Raw genomic sequence first — 6,000 nt, 5'->3', positions numbered from 1 at the left:
CAGCGCGACACCACCACCGCCGCCGCCGCCGCCTTTATAGGGGGACCCCAGCCGGTCCCTGCCCGCCCCGAGCGGGGCTGTGCCGCGGGGGCTGCGCCCGGCTGGAACCTGGCCCGCCTTCCATGCAACTGGCCGGGGAAATCCAGGCCCTGGGGCAGGGGGAAGCGTCCTCTTCTGCCTGGGGGACTTTGGGGGCCCGCTGCCCGCCGAGCGCGGGGCTCCACGGGGGGCTTTAGGTCTCTGGTACCGCTGGGTGCCACCGGCCATCGTTATCAGTGTGGGCTTGTTGTGAGATCTCAGGCTGTGAACCTACCCTGAGTGCAGCTGCATCAGGCGTGGGACGGCCACAGGAACCTTGAACACCGGGGCACCATCCCAAAACACAGGCTGCTGCTGGCCATCAGGCTTGGGAAAATGCTTCCAGCACAACAAGGAGGGCAGCAAGGGGAGGAAAACAGCCCGGCAGAAGGATAAGGCACCTGCAGCAGCCTGGGAATAGAGCCCACAGCCACCAACGCCCTGAGAACGAGATGCAGCACTACCATTCAAACAGCCCCCGAGTGGCACAGGGGAGATGCCCCAGGCCTGTGATACAGCCAGAGAGGGTCTTATGTGATGCGCCATCCAACAGTGTCATAGCACAGCCCTGACACACCTCCTTGCCAGGCTGCAGTCCACAGGAACACCTCTGGTGGCAGCCCAGTGGCTCTGGGCACATAAATCCCCAGGCACCCCTAAGGGATGTGCAGGTCCAGGGACAGTGGCCTGGGTGAGGGGTACGCATGGGGCAGGGACAACAGTGGGTCCTGGCAGCCAGTGAAGGGACAGGAGGATGGACAACAGTTCCACTGAACTCTGTACTGTGTGCCCAAGCTCAAAGTTGCCCAGTGTCTATTTCTCTTCTTTTTTCTCCTGGCAGAAAAAAAAAGGATTTCATCAAACACTTCCTTCTTGCAGGGAACACACGCTGCCCAAACTAAATTTCAGAGCATCCCAAGCTATTTTCATAAAGATCATTCCAATTTCAAAAGCAGAATCAAAATCCCATATCAAGGGGCTTTGGGCTTAGATTTCCCCTTTTTCAGACTCATACAGACAGAATAAATAATATAAATAAATAAATATAGACAGTTTTAAACCGAGACAGGGGAAGTTTAGGTTAGTTATTAGGAGGAAGATTTTCCACACAGAGGATGGTGACGCACCGGAACAGGTTGCCCAGGGAGGTTGTGGATGCCCCGTCCCTGGAGGCATTCAAGGCCAGGCTGGATGTGGCTCTGGGCAGCCTGGTCTGGTGGCTGGCAACCCCACACATAGCAGGGGGGTTGAAACTACATGAACACTCTGGTCTTTTTCAACTCAAGCCATTCTATGATTCTATGATTAGTGGCAGAGAGTTTTTACACCTTCTCCATTTATTGGCTTCCATAACTTAAAATGCTGTTTGCCTTGGATATAACAAGATGGTAAATGCATGTGAATGCAACAGGAACTAAGAAGAAAAACAGTTTGATCCAGAAGAGCACAGAAGGAAAAAGAGAAAGGCAGCAAATAAGCCCAGGAGGAAAAAACAACCACCTGCTTTTCCAAGCATAACTCCTACAGGTCCTCATCAGAGATGGGAGGTAGGATGGAGAAATGCTTGATCTGACCTTGTCCTGCTTTTGTGTGTATTACAAGCAAGGTTAGTGCAGATACTGCCTGCGCTGCGCTGGGAAATGTTCCCAACAGGAGCTGCAAAGGGCAACACACTGTGGGATGGCAAAGGCTGGCTCTGTAAATTCCTCTTACATTCCTCCATTCGTCTTCTCCTGTGACTTAGCCAAAGCACCTGCTACACTGAGCACAAACAACCCTGACACTTACAGGGACAGGAAATGACTTGTCTTTCACTTGCCATTTTTCTGCCTTGGTCTCTGAGCAGGCATTGCCTCTCTTAAATACTCCCCCAATCCATAACCTTCCAGCCCCAAAGCAAGTGACGTCAAACGGATCTGCCCCAAATCCTTGTCTTCCTGCTTTATCCAGGCACCGTAAGAATTATCTTTGAGACCCGGGGAAAGCGGAGGAGGTCATCGGGAGCTCTGCTTTCGGATGCTACAGCCCCTTCAGCATCTCCAGGGCTTCACCCTTTCGGATCCTTCCGTGATGCCTTCTTCATACAGCCACTGGGGAGCAGCAGAGGGCTGCAGAAGGGTCTGCCTTCCCATCCTCTTCCAGGTCCTCCAGGAGCTACTTGAAAGGTGCAGGGAGAACGGAGAGGTAAAGCAGGGCCTCCACTTCGATATGCCACAGCCCATGCTTAGTGTGAGAGTCACTCCTGTCCACTAATCTCTAATCAGCCAATCTCTGCCAACATTTCCAGGGTCACCCCTTTAATGACTCCAAGAAGTACTGAGAGCTCAGGGATACAAAGGCGGCTATAAAACAGGCCAATCTGCTCTCCTCTCAGGCTATCACAGCCAATTTTATTTACTGCTAGTAAGCAATAAAGCATTATAATCCTGGGACAACCTGTGCTCCACACATCACTTCCCTTTCTTGTTCCCCAAGGAGCTCTCGATAAAATTAAGAGGAAAATAAAGCACAAAGAAGAAATTATGCTTACAGAAGAGAGGGAACTGTGGAAACATGCCAATCCCCCCCAAACTTTGCCTAGGCTCTGCTGATCAGCATTTTTTTGAGCCAGACAAGGTGTCTCCATTTAATAGCCCTTAATGGCTTATTCTTTTGAGTTGTCCCTTTTTGAACTCTTACAAACTTCAGCTACAGAAAGAACTTCCTCCTCTCAGCTCTGCACCATGGGGGGAAGCCATCTCCTCATGCTTCCTTTCACCAAGCCACCCAACAGTTCCAGCAGGTGAAATACACTTCCTCACAGCTGTACCTTGTCTGCTTCCCATGGTGATCTCCTCTGGCCATAGAGAGTTATGAAGAGCATCTAAAATACTTCTGCTCCTCATACTGCTGGAAAACATAGCACAGGAAACACTGTTTGATGTGGGGTTCCAGGCATGGCATACTGAGAGGCCGTCCTCAGATCACCTTGAGAATGTTAGCTAGACCCAACAGCTGTGATTGTACTGGCTTTGCTCAGGGACATTTGTCACCTTCCCCCATCCTGCTAGATCTAAAAGCTATAGGATTAATAGATAAAAAGCAGTAGGATGGGGTCAGTCTCTTGCAGTCTAGTATCACCACTGCATCTCATAGTCCCTGTCATCTAAATCAACCAGCAGCAGCTGGTCCTCTTACCTAGCAGATACCCGGGAAATGGGCAATTGGAGCAAGTAGGGCATCAGCCTGTGCAGCTGCGATTGCCTTTGGTATGTATTGTATTTAGACATCCCCATGGAGGGTCTATTTTCTTTGGGTTTGGAATAGGCAAAGAAATTCCAGTGCTCAGGTGAAGGGAAGAAGCATTCTGAGGGGATCTGATGGAAGCAAGAGAGGGCAAGGCTGCTATCCATCTCTGAAATAACACTGCTTAAATCCTGCTGATTGCAAAAGCCCTGTGCAGGATGAGCATTATTGGCTGCACTTCATGTCAGCTCTGCTCTCTGCCAGCTCGTAGTGCACTGCACACTGCTTTGCACTATGTGGACTTTTATTTCCACATGAAGTACTGCTGCTACCATGTTGCCCCAAGGGCAGGCATCTGGTGAGCTGGGGCTGCATCCAGAGCATCTTGCTTAATCCCACAAATTCCTGTCCCCGCAAAAATAGAAACAATCACCTTCTCACAGAGGAACTTGCTGTATCAGGTTTCCAGTGCTCACAGCAACCAAGATGAATTAGTAGTATTGCTGTAGCTAGTAGAGTAACTGGTCTCTTCTCTTTAATGCTAAACAAATCAGGGATTATTTCAGGGTGTTCTTTTGGGGGCAGAGGGATTGTAGTATCCCCTTATCTTTACGACATATTGCACCCATTCAATTTTTTGCATTGATAACACAGAAAGTGTGCTTGGAGCCCAAAACAAAGTCTGTTTGCCATGTGTAGCAACGATGTTGGCAGACAGAGGCTGGTTCAGCTAATCAAGCAACTCACATCATTTGAAATAGCCTCAAAACTCCAGCAAGCCCTGCAGTCAGCATATCTGCATCTGGAGCTCAGCATCTGGGAGGAAATTCACCTGGATGAGACTGGGAACAAGTGGAGGAGAGAGCCCCATAGCTGTGGCTCTGGCACTGCCTCATTTGAATGTAAAAAGGGCTCAGAAGGGCCTGCTAAGACTGCTTTGAAGGCTCTTTTTCCTTCTCAGGGCAGGGTTTCTATTTCCAAGGTGTATCATTTCTTTCATTCAAAATGAAAGAATTTTAAACAAATGAATTTTATACAAATGAATAAATGCAAAATACTTGTCTACATGCTCACTGCTGCTTACTGTATCTCATCTATGTGGTTGCTGGTGAGATGCCCTGCCAGCTCTGCCTGGAAAACCTACAAGAAGATTCCTAAACCTGCTGCCATTTGGTCTCTCTTTTCAAGCAGGTCACCTGGAGGCTATTGAAGCCCTGCCACTGCATTGGCAAATGCTGGTGTCCACACTCTAGAGCTTAGTTACCTCTTAGGGAGCTTCATTTTCCCAACAGAGCAATGTGAAAATGACAAAGGCTGAACATTTTGCCCTCCCTTGGAGACAGAGATGGAGATGGTGTGGTAAATGCTGTCATGCAGGAAACACTGTGTGCAATTGATCCTACAGGGATGGGAGAAGAAGCTGTCCTGAGTTGGTTGAGTGATATAGGGATCATCATAGAATCACAGAAACATGGAATAGCTTAGGCTGGGAGGGACCTTAAAGTTCCAGCTCCCTGTGGCATGTAGGACTGCCACCCACCAGCCCAGGCTGCCCAGCACCACCACTATCTATGTCATTGAAAAGCATGTTTGAAAGTACCACTCCCAAGGTGGAACCCTTGGGGACATCTCTCATCACCAGCTTCCACCTGGACATAGAGCTGCTGACCACAACCCTCTGACTGCGACCATCCCACTGATCAATTATCCACTGAACAATTCAGCCTTCAAATCCATCTCTCTCCAATTTAGAGATGTGATGTGGAATCACATCAAAGGATGCTATGTTACTGGGATAAGGTCAATTCCTTTCAATTAAGGCTCTTCCAAGATTGTTGGCGGGATGAGAAAAGCTACAGGGGATGAAAAGTAATTGGGACAGGCTCAAGGGCTGTGAAACCTCTTCCCCTAATTAGCACATGGAGGAAAGCATATGCACATGCATATAATTTGTCAGGTACTTGCTTTTTCAGAGACACCCCTAGGATTATAGGCTCAGGAGCTCAACATGAACCCGCCAGCCTTCCCCAGCCTCAGTGTGGAGCCCCAAGCCCAGCCAGCCCGCAGGGCAGCGCTGAGCACAGCACAGCACACTAGGAGCTGCACATGAGGACCAGAGAGTATGGCAAATAAGAGGGGTTTAAGGGCAGCAAAGCAAGCACTTTGTACACAACTTGCTGTGCTACATCCCAAGGGTGCCTAAGAGTGGTGCATCTTACAGAGCCTGGGTGCATCCAGTAGGATGCTGGGGGTAGATGCTTCCATGGGGCCTGTGTATGATCTTCCTGGCTAGCCACAGGGGACACGACAGCCTGGTGATTGCTCTCTCCAGCTGCAGCCCAAGGCCTGGCTGAGAGTTGTGTTGATTTTGTGCTCTGGGGCTGCTTGGGCACGTGTACAGAGCTCACTGTCCCATGCAGCGGCTGTTCCCAGAACAAACCTGGGACTTCAATCTCAAAGCTGGCAGCTCTCAACAGCATACAGTCTCCATGTGATCAGTGCCCAGTGTGGACACCACAGCTACCCTCCTGCTCCTTCAGGGCAGAGCACAAGGGATGCTTCAAACCAGGCCCTGCTGGGTCCTGTAATACGTGTCATCTATCCCAAGGGAGCTCCCAGACCCTTCCTCAGATCCACTATTTCACCCTCACAATCCTGCAGAAGGTAAAGCAGACAGGCTACTCCCATTGGCTCAGC

This window comes from Coturnix japonica, chromosome 4, assembly GCF_001577835.2.
Source record: "Coturnix japonica isolate 7356 chromosome 4, Coturnix japonica 2.1, whole genome shotgun sequence".
Classification (NCBI taxonomy): Eukaryota; Metazoa; Chordata; class Aves; order Galliformes; family Phasianidae; genus Coturnix; species Coturnix japonica.
Note: the sequence above shows the minus strand (reverse complement) of the source record.